Source organism: Mastigoproctus giganteus, chromosome 11 (assembly GCF_048544385.1).
Source record: "Mastigoproctus giganteus isolate SK-2022 chromosome 11, ASM4854438v1, whole genome shotgun sequence".
NCBI classification, from domain to species: Eukaryota; Metazoa; Arthropoda; class Arachnida; order Uropygi; family Thelyphonidae; genus Mastigoproctus; species Mastigoproctus giganteus.
Window position 1 is genome coordinate 26,462,266 of NC_143585.1, and position 14,323 is coordinate 26,476,588.

The following is a 14,323-nucleotide window of genomic DNA, read 5'->3' on the forward strand; positions in this document are numbered from 1 at the left end:
CTTCCATCCAATTAGCGTCCCATTGCGATTACCTCTACTCTTTCCAAAGTAATGGAGAAATCAATTAACCGCCAACTCTTAAACTATCTGGAAATCTTTTATCTGATCAACGATTGCCAGTATGGATTCCGCCAGTGTCGTTCCACTGGTGAATATTCTGGCTTATGTTACCCATCTATGAACAAATTCAATGGAAACGTTTGGTGAAACTCAAGCCATTGCTCTTGACATTTTAAAGGTGTTTGATCGTGTATGGCATAAACGTATTATAAATGAGCTTCCATCCTATGATTTGCCAGCTGTTTTTTGTAATTGGGTATTCAGTTTTCTCTCTGACCGCTCACTGGTTGATGATAGACGGCTCTCTGTATTCTAACTTCTCCATTAATGCCGGTGTTTCGAAAGGTTCAGTTCTTTCTCCCACTCTTTTCCTCTTGTATATTAATGACCGCAAATCCTATCCATAGTTTTGCTGACGATAGCACATTGCATTCCACCTTCCAGTTTGAGATACCTTGCCCTACTCAAATAGCTTCAACTTCTCGAATATCCGCTACCATTTCCTTGAATGGTGATCTACAGGCAATTCTCCAGTGGGGCAAAGATAACTTAATTTCAATCCTTCTAAAACTCAGTCCTCTCTTATATCTCACAAAAAGGATTCTTGTGCTCCTATGTTTATCATCGATGACGCTCCGATTTCTAGGCAAGATCTTGGGGATTACCCTGACTTCTAATCTCTCTTGGCATAAAGCACATTACAAATATTGCTTCCTCTGCATCTAAAAAACTGGGTTTTCTCTTTCGCTCTCTGCGTTACTTTTCTTCCAAACAGTTGTTGACTCTGTAGAAATCGCCAATCCTGCCTACCACAGAATATTGTTCCCACATCTGGGGCGGAACCCTCAAAACCTCTCTCAGGCTTCTAGATTCCATTTAAGAGGGTAGTTAGGTTAATTAATGTCTCATCTCTAACGGAATCTCTCCACTCTCTGTCTCATAGACTTTCTGTTTCTGCTGCATGCCTTTTCTATAGATTGGGCGCTGTTCTTCTGAATTGGCTTCGATAATTCCGGCTCTCTCTTTCAACGCAGTCCGAACACGTGCTGCAACCAGTCAACACCCGTTTATTGTCCAAGTTCAAACTCACAGAACCAACTTTTCTTCTTCCTCATTTATTCATTCAATTTCCGTTTTCTGGAACAATCTTCCTTCTTATGTATTTCCTGTTGTTATTTGGTTTTTAGGAGCATTAGCAACTAAGGCCATATTGCTCCGGGGATATGCGGTGGTCATTCCCTGACCTTTCCGCATCCTCCGTATTTGGTGGTCACGGGCTCGAACCCCGGTTTAATCAAGAAGCGTGTGCTACGCCCTGCCGCTCCTGCCCACCTGGCTATGGAGGCGCCTGTATTTCCTGAAATTACAATCTACAGAAGTTTAAGTCTAATGTCAACAAGTATCTCCTTTCATCTTTTCAACCTTCAGTCATACTAAGTACTATAGGTTATATGAAAAAAAAAGTACCTATACATAAGAATTGTTCTTGAGGATGAAAAAAAATTTAGTATGGAAAACATATTTATTTAACATGATATACTGTAAGATAGTAAACTAATTATAAGGAATTGTGGGAGATGTGGTTTCTTTCTTTGGCAATTCTTTACTTATTATTTAATTTTATTTTACTTTATTGTTTATTATTAGTTATATTTTGTAGTTTACAATAATATACCTATATAAATCTAAGCAGAGTACAGGGTATTTTCGGGTCTAACGGCACCAGGGATTTATCTCATCTCCGCGTATGTCCTTTGTACAGAGGAGTGTACGCTGTCAAGGCCAGAGGTTTAAAATTGTGTGGGTCATGTGTTGTGTAATACGTTGTGCCTCTTGTTTATCTGGCTTGTTAGCCGCCGGGCCCCTGATGGGACCTAACGTTTGTTCCCTTAAAGTTTGCTCTGGCAGGTCCTGCCACCTACTTTCCTGAGATTTCAGTAGCTAGGACCTAAAAAAAAAAAAAAAAAAAAAAAAAAATTCTTCTTTTCTTTTGGGCACAGTTGAGATGGTATATTATACGCTGTTTAGATGGGCTATAAGGGATATGCGCTGGAAGTGATAAGATTTCCTAATAGGTCGAGCATGAATTTTGGTGTTTTAAATTTGGACGTGAGGGAAAGAGATAGGATGGGGGGAGAGGAGAAGACTGGGGGGTTGGAAATAAGGGGTCGATAGGGAAGATGACCCCTGTTGAAATAGTGGGGCATGCCCATGCCCCACCAGAGGAGAAAGAGGGATGGCAGAAGGGGGAGGAGACAGCAGGCCGTCCCCTCCCCCCTGCCAGGGAAAGAAGAGTAAAAAGCAGGCTAGGCAGAGTGTCTAGCCGGGGTGCCATATGGCTGTATGGCATCATAAGATGCAATCTTCACCTTTGTGTTAGTCCGGTGGAGGTCCGAATCCAAGTTGCAATCTTCATCTTTGAGTTAGTCCGGCGGAGGGTCCAAGTCCAGAAGTCAGGTCCAGTTCGTCACGTTCATGTGTTGTATCTACTTCAGGTGGTCACTAGTTTTGCAGTCATTTCCAGTAGTCACGTCTGTGTTTTCATAGGTTAGTGATGATGTGGCAGGGATCTTTGTCTTTCAAAGAGTTTGCATAAATCTAAGCAGACGCCATTACAGAATTTTTAGTGCGAACCCCCTGGAACACCGGTTGGGAACCGCTGCTGTACCGAATCAATGTTAGTGATAAATAGGATACGCCCGCCCGCTACTTACTGTACCGAATCAACGATTGGAAGAGGTTAGGCCAATAGCCTAATTACCCATTTGATTGTAACCATTTGTTGAATAGTATAATTGCAACAATACAAGTATTTGTATTGTTACAATCATACTATAATGTTGTATCATGTTACTCTGTCATGCTTTGTCGTAAATTACACATGCAGCGCTAACGAGAATTGCAAGAAACGACAGTATCCACGCATAATACGCTATCGAAACTATGACGGCTCAGGATCTCAACAAGTACAAGCGCGAAATGGTAATGCTGCACATTCCATTTAGCAATGAGGAAACGGAAATACTGTCAAAAGATGAAATATGTCAAGATCTACGACGACAATGAAGAGCTCATACTAGATCGTAAATTGTATGTATCGGACTTGGGCATTCGCAAAACGATTGAAATATGTAAGACGATGTATCAAGACAACGACGACGGTGATCTGATGAAGCGGTAATAACCTGCGTAGCCTTGTAACGCGACTGCGAGAAGACCCCTTTCGAAACTTTTACAATCATCCAAAGGGCGAGATGAATGAGAATATAAAGCTCGCCACGCTCAGCCCACTCAGTGAAATTGGAAAGAAACGCGAAAACTTGTGGTGGAGTTCAACTAAACCCAGTACTGGACGAAAGGGACTTGGGTGTGCGATACGGTCAGACATGAAATTCTCTGAGCATTGTAAACAGGTTGCAAGGAAGGCCCATGGTGTCCTATCGATGATCTATCGAACTTTTGCAAGTAGAGATAGGGACGTGATAATCCCATTATATAAGGCTTATGTTAGACCACACTTGGAATACTGTGTTCAAGTATGGAGACCGCATCTAAAGAAAGACATCGAGCTTCTTGAAAGGGTGCAAAGAAGGGTAACTCGCCTGGTGAGATCGGCAAAATGGCGTCCTTATGAAGAAAGACTTCGAATATGTGGGTTGCAGAGTTTGGAAACTAGACACCTTAGAAGAGATTTGATTCAGGTGTTTAAGGCTCCGAGAGGCATCAGTAAAATGAATGAGGACGAAATTTTCAAGATTATAAATGATGCTAGAACTAGGGGACATAAATTCAAGTTACGGGGAGAAATGTTTAGATTGGACTGCAGGAAGTTTTATTTTAGCCAGCGAGTTATAAATTACTGGAATAAGTTGCCTACATGGGTGGTAGAGGCTGACAGTTTGGAGAAATTCAAAGGTCATCTGGATAGTACCTTCGGGTGAGGGAAGCGCATAGGATGAGAGGTTTAATTTCCTTTTATTTTATTAATTATTATTATTTATTATTTTTTTTATCATTGTTTTATTCGGGTTTTTTTTTGCCTGGTGCAGCATAAGCCATAGGCTTTCTTGCACCATGCGGCCATTACTAATACTAACTCTGAGCACATCCAAGATCGCCTCCCATATCCTTTGCTTTAAATGCTTTACTTTACTTTAAATTTTTCAAGATATCCAATTCTCTTGTTACCAAAAGGTTTGTACCACAGTTGGCAGAAACCTTTTGCTCAGCATCTTTTGTGGTTATGAAAAATATCATGTCATCTGCGTGAGAAGAGAAGATCGGAAATATTGCCATGAAAGGTTCCAGCGCCGGTACAAATAGAGTCGCCGATAGACCCCTCCCTGGGGTTCATGTCTAATAACTGTGTATGATGCCTGAAGATTTCTATGGATGACTAAGAGGTGCCTAGCCCTAATGGCCACCTCAATGACTTCCAGTAGTTTCCCATTTAGGTTAAAGTATCGTCTTAGAAATTGTGTCAGAATAGGTATTGCCAAACTATCGCAAGTAGCTTTTATATCCAGGAAAGGATGTCCAGCTGTGCTCTTCTGTTGAGCGCATGCTAAATTAATAGCAAGGTATCCATCAAGTTAGTGATGGTGGATCTGCCCCTGACAATTATGTGCATGTAGGGGACATGTGCTGATCTAGATCGGATTGTATTGCTTTTTCAAATATTTTTAGGAGCTTGCAGCATATGGATATAGGCCTGGAGTCCTTGGATTCTTCAGTTTGTGCCCTCGTTTCACATAGTAGCAGTTCCATACTCTTAGTATGACTGCCTCATCCAGAATCTGATTAAAGAGATGCAGGAGAGGGTCAAGGATAAACGTACTGCACAACTTTATCAAAAATTGTGGAAAGCTGTCCGGCTCCGCCTTGGCTTTATTTGGTAGGGTATTGAAACTTATGGAGAAGGCATTACTTTCATCCATCACCAATCAAATCTTGCCTCACAAACCCCCACAAATTCACTATGCCATTCCCGGAAGATCCACAGTCACCAATTTAATATCTATTACCAGCACCATTCTCAGACCACTAGAAGCTAAAGCAGAACTTGCCGTCACGTACCTGGAAGCTGCCTTCGACTCAATCATCATTCCCTCGCTCGTTCACCTCCTAGAAAATTACTTCCATATAAAAGGTGACATGTTGTGGTTTATCACAACCTTGCTATCAGACAGAATCATTGTTCTTACAGTGGATCAAGATATAATCTCAAGAAAAATCACTGTGGGAGTTCCCCAAGGCGGAGCCTTCTCCGGAGCATTATTTAATGCAGTCATTATTCCGTTTGTTCAAGAGAGAGAAGACATAATCTGCTATGCTGACGATATTAAGCTACACACCCAGATTAACCCGGGCGAACATATCTCAAAAATTAATGAAAAGATCAATCGAAAGCTATACGACTTAGAATCCTATCTCCATCAATTTAGACTACTTATTAATCCTGCAAAATCAGCCCAAATTGTCTTTTCTTTGAAGCACCAACCCACTGAAGTCCAAGCTTTTCTAGATGGCATTCTCCTTCCAGTGGTAAATACACATACGGACTTGGGAGTCGTCTTCGATTGCAAACTGACCTTCAAGCCCCACATTGACAAGCTCATAACAAAATTCTGCAAAATGCGGTGGATTACCAAACAACAACTACTTCACGTTAAGGATCTGGATGTGACTCGGCGGTACGTATATACCTCTGTATACTCCGTCGTGTTATACGCCTAAGAAATATGGGCATCTGCAGTTCCCACGAATATCAAGCGTGTGTAGTCCTCCGAATACTGGCTCCTTCGTTGGATCAGACATAAACATCATCATCCACCCCAGCAAAGAACAACTGCGATGGCAACCGCACTGAACTTTGCCCGACTGCCAAACCTCATAATGGAAAGACGCCTCACACTAACTGCCAAAATGACCACTGGAATAATCTCGGAGCCGAACATATGGGAACTGTGCAGCTGGAGAATCCCTCAACCCGGACTGAGGTCAGCTCCAACACTTATAGCCAACCATAATAGATTAGCCTTTATCGACCGCTTTCTCCCCAAGCACTTATCACAGTCCAAGCAATCGAAGGCGACCTCTACAAATTTGTCAAAGATCGCAAATACCGGAGAGTGATCCTTGATGACCTAAACTGAACCAGGCAAACTGCCCAATAATGTCGCAGTATAATAAATTTTAAAAACGATGTCTGTATTATACTGTATATAATGTCAAACTGTATAATAGCTTTATGAATATATTGTGAATAATTTAACTGAAACTTATTATATTGTTGGCCCTGGGGGATGAACCCGAGCTTCGATGTGGGCCCCGTCCTGAAGGCCTTTGTCCGCTAGCCAATGTGAAGCCCCTGGCATTCCTGCCGTGAAGGGTACATTGTATACATCTTTTTGTACACAATAATGATTATATTTATTATTTATTATTAATTATATTTTTAGTGTATCAAGAATAATCCCTATAGTTTGGAAGAGGGGTTTCCTCGAATCGCCCGCATTCGGAAGATCAAGTTCAGCGGTTTCCGGGTAGGTAGCACAGTTGGTAGGATCACCGTCCTCCCCCTCACCGGGTGGAAAAGACCTGAGTTCGAGTCCCGTCGATAACTTGAGGAACTTTTATGGGCCTTTTTCACAACGTGGCTGAGTTAGTCGATCTCAGGCGAGGGAGCATGGTTTTCCCTCCTGGAAACTCGGGTATTTCTTCCAGCAAAGAGAAAATCGATCTCAGAACACACGCAATTTACAGACATAATTATAGGAGCAAAATGGCCTTAGTCGTTGATTCTCCTAAAACCCTACTAGAGCAACAGCAGATCATTTTGTTTTATAAATGATGAATATTTGGTTCTGTTATTATTTGTATTTAAAATGTATTCGCATTTTTGTATTTGTTCTTTAGCTTTTGAGCACTAGCGTAGTTCTCGGTCTATAATTTATAGAATTGTCCAAGATTTTGAAAGAAAAGAAAATGTTCTGATAATTTCAGTGCCTTTAAATCGCTCACGTTGTGAGAATATCGCATGAGTTGCCTCAGTATTGCACTAAAAATAAAGCCTTTCGAATAGGAATATAATATTATTTATCTGTAATTTGCTCTCACTTCCTCCCATCCAGAGAGCTCTCTCAGAAATAATAAAGCTTACTTGGACATCCCGTTTTTAGATTGTCATTGACAAAAACCATGAATAATATTTCTGAATGTTTCCATCCCCAACTGTAGAACTATGAACCTAGTACAAAAAACTAAGTGGACTACCCATTCACCTGACGATAGAGAAACACGCTTGCGAAATGTATCCAGAAACTTCTAAAAAAACTTAATTGATGTGCGTAGAAGAGAGCCTAAAATAGCAGAACCGAAGTTGCAATCCTGTTTTCATACTTCCCTACCCTCCCCCAGAATTACAAACTTTGATGTGTGTCGCTTTGAGAAATTGTAAACTAAATTTGTGTAGCCCATCTAAGTTCACGTGCGGGTTACAGTTGCCTAACGTATCCCTCTGGATAGCGGAAAGTAGGATCAGTCATCGCTACCATAAGGCCCACGTAATGGTTCTAGTGCAGTATCGTGCGAAAAACAGCCTGCCTCGCTGCAAGAACTTTAGTGAACTGAAAGTATTACTGCTGATGAACACCCCGAATGTGTTGAAGGCTGTTTGACTATAGATCATTAGAAATCTTCCGTACTTTTGAACGGTCACCACTGGGAACTATATTTCCTGGTTTAACTGCTTCCTCTACTTTTAGAATCGCAGTTTTTGTGGTACATGGTGACATTTACAGTGGTTGATCTTCCCGCATTGAGAGACACGCAACGATTTATGGGACAACGTGCAGAAATTATGAGAGATTTTTATTCTTGGAGGATTTTTCTATTGGGCAACGAGGTCCTTTCCTATAAGGCAACATTTGGGGACTTTAAGAACACACGATATCTTTGACAGTCTTCTTTACTGCTTGATTAACAACAGCATTACGGCTATTTCAATTTGTAAATCGTGAACTTTTTTGTATAGAATTTCACAACGGTTATTTTCGGAATCTTTAATTTAAAAGGTAATTTAAACATACGGCAAAAGTTATGAAGTGTCAGTTTTTTCCAGCAAGTAACTCATGGTTGCCATTTTTGGCAAGGTGCCAGTTAGTGATTGGGTTTTCCTCCTTATCATTTTACTCTGTACTATAATAGGTAAAGTAACTGCTGCCTCCAAATGTATCTTTGGCCTAATCCTTTACTAGCTGAGGGTGGGATCTAATTGTGTCCATTTGCCCGAGATGCAAAGATAGATTGAAAAAGATTAAAGGCATATTTTATTTCCCTTTTACTTCAATTGGATAAAGAGAGGGAGGGCAACAACACAATTTGGCACTCTGCCAAGCATTGTAACTGTATGCATGTAATTTAAAGAAGCCAATTACATTGAGGTAGGTTTATGAATGAATATTTCGCTAATAAAAATAAAATATTTAAAAATCCTATATAAGACTATTAATTGTTTTAAAAACAAGTGTGGTCGTTGATACGAGTGCTGTATTGCTTTCTTAATATTTTCCTATTGAAAATGATGATTTTTTCTTTTGTAAAATGTAATAAACCTTAAATAGCCAATTATGTACCAACTGTAATTGATCTACATCAAGAAAACAACTTGCATCATTTCTGTAAGATTACAAAAAAAAATCAATCTCCCCCTAACGGTAGCAGGTTTATGAGGGTTTATGCAAGTTTATGCACATGGAAGACTACTGTACAAATTGTGGCATTAAGGGCTAGTTGTTACAATGGATAAAAGGATGGTTGAGTGGGAGAAGCCAGAGAGTGGTAATAAATGGACACTGCTCTTCGTGGACTAATGTTATTAATGGAGTCCTCAAAGGTTTGGTGTTGGGCCCTTTATTGTTTTGTATATTTATCAATGATATTGATGAAGGTATATCTTAATGTCCAAGTTTGCAGTTGATACAAAGGTTGTCAATGACAGTAATGGCAGTACGTTACTGCAACAGGATCTAGAAAAGTTCGATAGATGGGCTAAGAAGTGGCAACCGAAGTTTAAATTGACAAATGCAAAGGTGCTACATATGGGTAGCAATTGTGCAATCAGATATGAAGTTTGTTGAGTAGTGCAGACAGGCTGCCAGAGCTTGTCAATGATATACAGAAATTTTGCTAGTAGGGGATAAGGAGGTGATTATCCCTTTGTATAAGGCAGTGGCCAGGCCACGCCTTGAGTACTGCTTACAAGTCTGGAGGCCTCATTTTAGGAGGAATGTAGAGTTGCTAGAACGTGTACTGAGAAGGGCAACAAGATTGGTGAGGGTAACAAAGGGGCCCTCTTACCAAGAATGGCTTAAGTTCTGCAAATTGCGGCGTCTGGAGACTAGGCACCTGCGAGGTGGTCTGATTGAGGTGTATAAGGCCTTCAATGGTTTGAGCAGGCTTAATGCTGATGGGATCCTTCCTCTAGCTCAGATTACGAACGTGATGGGGCATAAATTCAAATTGAGGAAAGACAGTTGTAGAATAGATTGCCTTTAGCCAGCGGGTAGTTGATTGCTGGAACAAACTGCTATCTGTCGTTGTGGAAGTTGATAGTTTACATAAATTCAAGGAAGAACCGGACAAACTTTTAGAGTGAGTGGATGGGTGAAATGGGAAGTGTGTGTTTTTTTTTTTTTTTTTGCTGATGCTGCATAAGCTTGCTTTCTTGCATCATTTGCCTCTACTAATGCTAAGTACTTATTATTATTTTTTTAAGTTTTACCATATTTTTTACAGTTTTACTATATTTTACTTTATTTTGATGCATTCTACATTAACTGTATACGTCTTTAAGACGAGTTTTGCTTACAATAATTTAGGGTCCATACCCATTCTATAGTTTAAATAAATAAATAAATAAATTTATTCAGGAATAAATAAACCAACATTTAAATAAGCATAAAATCAAAGAATTAAACATTTAAATGCAATTATTGATATTAAGCATAGAATTAAAACGTTTCTTCTTTAGTAACGATTGTTTCAAAAATACTTTAGTCTCTCTCTCTCTCTCTCTCCTCTGATTCCCTCATTTTAGCGGACCTCAAGTTCAACGTACATCTGATAACACAGCTCGAGAGGTAATTAGGGAAACGTTTCACAAAACCATCTCAACGCTACTGAACCTGCCCTTTGTTTAAAATATTTGCAATTAATTTCTTTCTTTAAGACATAGAACAATTTAATGAAGTACCTTAAAGGCAGAGAGACAATTACGAATTAGTTCTTAAGTTACAACAATAACAATCAATCGACTGAACTGTTTGGATGGGGAAAAGATGTTAGAAAGCCACTCTATTTTCATTTTTTTAAGCCTTGGGTAATTCACGATTGTTCCTTACTTGTAGTAATTAGAGTTTCATCCGATTCTGCTAAGTCTATTGCTTTATTATTTCTCCCGTTGTTTCAATTCGTCTAAGTTTGATGTGGTTTCCGCAAAGATTTTTCAAATAAGAAGGAATTTAAACTCCGAGACAGATAAAGATTCGCGTAATTAAAAATGCAATTATGGCCAGTAGGAAGAAGAAAGCTTAAAAAAAAAAAAAAACTGTAAAACTTTCATGACAACGTCTAATAAATTTACCTGGGTGGTTAAAACAAATTTAATTAATTGCCTCTATCTTCAACTAACTCATTAACTTCGTATCATAATTGCTTCTCAGGATGTCTTAAATTAAGATTTTAATGAAACTGGCAGACATATGTATTGACTTTTAATTGACATTTTTCTACAAGGAATAGCTGCGGTTTTATTTATCCCAAATGATTGGTAAGGTGAAAGCAACGATGGATATTAGATATGGCCACCAGACAAAGTAATATAACTGTCAAACAAATAATATCTAATATAATTTCAGCACAGTCACCACGGCAACCTTGTTTCTAATTTACTATAATGATAGAAAAATTATTGGGAAACTATCTAAATACATAAAAAAAAAAGCTGTCACTCACGGTACAGGAATTTCTGTTGAACAGTCCCACTTCAATATTCGATTAATTCAAGTTCATTCTCCATGAAACGAGTTCCGCCTTTATTTGCATATTAGGCCATCTAGTAGAATACATTATTATGGTCACGTGAACATCTCATGGTTGGACAGTTTATATCAAAGTTATTAACATCACATGCCAGTACCTTAATGGGACAAAGAAAAGTTTTCGCTCCGCGAGACGGTAATATGTACGCCGATTACGTCACCATGTGGGGTGATGCTCTGCGTATATCCGAGGAATGTCGCTGTCATCGTTGGCTCTTGATTACCGGTTACACCTCTTCCGGAGTTTCTCCTTCTCTTTCGCTAGTGGGATGGCGAGCAGAAGTTTTTAATTTCTTAAATGCTTCCAAATCTCTTTCTTAGGCTTGGTCTAATGAAGGTTCCTAGAATCCTTTGCATCTGTCTTCAAATAACCAACTCATTAGTTGAATATGTCTGCAACGAGAAGATTTTGTCCATTTCTGACGGCAATGCTACAAATTACCATTTACTCTGGCTGACATAATTTCGTATTTTTGTAGGGTTTTAAGCGCATCTGGAACTTGGGCCATATTGCACCGTATATGATATGTCTGTAAATTGAATATTCTTTGATCACTTTGCTGTTTGCTGGACGGTAAACCTAAGTTTCCGGGAGGAAAAACTATGCTACCCTCATCTGAGACAAACTCAGCCACATTATGAAACACGCCCATAAAAATTCCTCACATCGTTAACGGGATTTGAACTCAGGTCTTTTCTATTCGGTGTAGGGAGTTCGGCTATTCTACCAACTGTGCCACCCATTAGGGCAATGTCTTCGTTAAAAGAAGAGTAATTTTAAATGGGTCTGCTCCAGGACAGTTTTTTTTTTTTTTTTTTTCTTTTTGAATTTAGGGACAAATGAATATTATTGCTATAAACTGGAGAATTCCTCCAACTGGACTGTCGGAAAAGCTAAAGTTTGTATTTGTTTGCATTATTTAATGCTCTGATTTAAAGGAAAGGCCTCGACAATGGTTATTTCTACACCCACCGAAGTACTCCTCTAAAACATCGAGTATTTTCAAACGAACATTAAATTATACTTCAAATAACATAGAGTACTTCAGACAGACATCCACATTTTAATCGATTTCTTGACCAGTCGTGTTCCTATAATCTTGAAGATGATCTATAATCTTTACTTCCATGACTGACTTCATGGAAGTAAATTAATTTTTCATTCTTAAATTAGAACGTTGGACTATTACAGAGTATCTGGAAAATTTAAAATATATTACTAATTGCTATCAAACTGAAAATCAGGCCATCAGCAAACCTCGACTGCAATATCTCTGGATTAGGCAATGGTAGAATAATTATTTTTTTTTCCATCACGCAGGGTCAATTTTAGGATAAGGCTAGTGCCAGCCTCAGGCTCAGGCTCAGGCTCGGAGTACTTTCAATCATCGCATATGTATGACGATTGTGCATGCGCCGTATCCACACTGCTATCAGAAGTGTCGCCAGTAAGCTATTAAAGTGAGATTCTAAATGCAATGAGGAATTGGTCCAGGACGGACCTATTCCCGCCCTCTGCTATGGTCCTGAATTAGGGAGTTTCAGTTCTGTTTCCTTTTTACTGTTCAGATGAGGTGTGACATACAAATCTACATTTTCTATGAACAGTGTTAAACAGAAGCGCTCGCATATGTCATACAACCTTCTATCGTGCAGCACTTAAAATGGTTCAAGAATCTTTCCCAGAAACTGGAACTGTGACTCCCCTAATGCAAGGGAGGGGAGATTCCCAGTGTGTTGTAATTCCATCAAAAAATTACAGATTTTCTTACATTATTATCATTATTATCCATTCTCACGTGAATGCGCTACGTTCTCTATTGGAAACTGCTATTCGACACAAAAAGAGCCTTGCAAGTTCATTTTACATAGAGCAGCATGATTAGGATAACAAGGCATGCCCCATCTTGGCATCCTATTTAAGAAGCGTCCGTGTCTAAATAATTCCCTCGTGTGGTGATTAGCGTCTGTCAACATAGCTAAATGTTAGCGTTCGTTGTTGAGGGAAGAGCAGACTCGCGTGTTTTATCTATATATCAGCATATTCACGCAAAGGTATCTTCTTACAAGGGCGGCTGCTTTGTCCGGAAGCCATTCCGTCAAGAATGCGCCTTGGTGTAACCCAAAATACGCAACACCCCTGCTAGAATTAGGAGTGACAACTATATTGAGGGAGAAAGCGAAAGAGGAGTTAGGTAACAGGACTTACCTCAAAGCTTTGGACACGCCTCGCTCACCGCGTCAAAACTTGATATCCTGTCACCTCCATTGACGAATAGATTGGTCCGCCTTCCGTTACCAGATCGCCGCCAAGGTTGACGACGTATTCACGGACTGTTTTGGATGACTCATGGCATGACGTAGGTCATACGTGACGTTATTGAAAGTTGTCGATCCTCCTCAATCAAACTTCTTCTTGAGCCTTTCGTGTTCGTTTTTTATTGCCTTTCCCCAGGCTGAACGCATTCCTTCTCCGTCACCCGTAGATCGACATCCACGTCTGCCTGTTCGTTCGTTCGCACTGTCAGCTGTTTGACGTACGCGCAAGCTCCGAAATAGTTTGCTCCTCCCTTGCCGCTACCACCTCTTCCACACGGTTCCTTGGGAGAGACTTAAGAAAGAGGTCAGGAGCAGTCACATTGCTCGCATGGATGACGTCACCGCATGACCTTAGACATCGAACCGGCGGAAAACCTCGTGTAGTTGCTCGGTAGCATTTTGTGAGTCACTATGATGACAAGAAGGGGAGTGTACTGCACATAAAGAGGGTGTGGAAGCCGTTGAACGGCTGATGAAGACCAGTGTAGCCCTTCATTGAATGCTAAGGGTCTGTTCAAGGCAGCCTACCTACTCGGCCCAATTTTAATTTAGTTGTTTTACTGAATTTAACCCTAACATATGTGACATGTCACAAGAGTTAATGTGGGTCCCGGATCCTAGATCAACACTATATGTATTGTTGGTAGTAGACTCTGAAATAGTATTTGTTTTTTTACCAGAGTTTTACGTGCAGAGTTTTTGTCCGTTTTTGTTCAGATATAAAAGGCAATTGTACAGACGGATGCACACAGCCCTCCCTTTTCTTCGGACTGTTAGTTCGCTCACAGAAAAATTGGCTGCGCAAGAAAATCAGTAATAACAAACTGACATCAAAAGAGTTC

At 39.9% G+C, this 14,323-nt stretch overlaps 1 protein-coding gene across 2 annotated transcripts in view; it reads right to left on the minus strand.

Annotated features, from left to right (window-relative positions):
• LOC150077822 (uncharacterized) overlaps positions 1-13,749 on the minus strand; it is a 179,490-nt gene extending 165,741 nt beyond the window's left edge. The window contains exon 1 of one of the 2 annotated variants that reach the window (XM_090385473.1): positions 13,372-13,749. The gene's annotated coding sequence lies outside the window, so the exon portion shown is untranslated. Of the gene's footprint in view, positions 1-11,076; positions 11,189-13,371 lie in introns of those variants that run through there. The other variant, XM_090385474.1, reaches the window with a different exon arrangement.
• Positions 13,750-14,323: the final 574 nt, after the last annotated feature.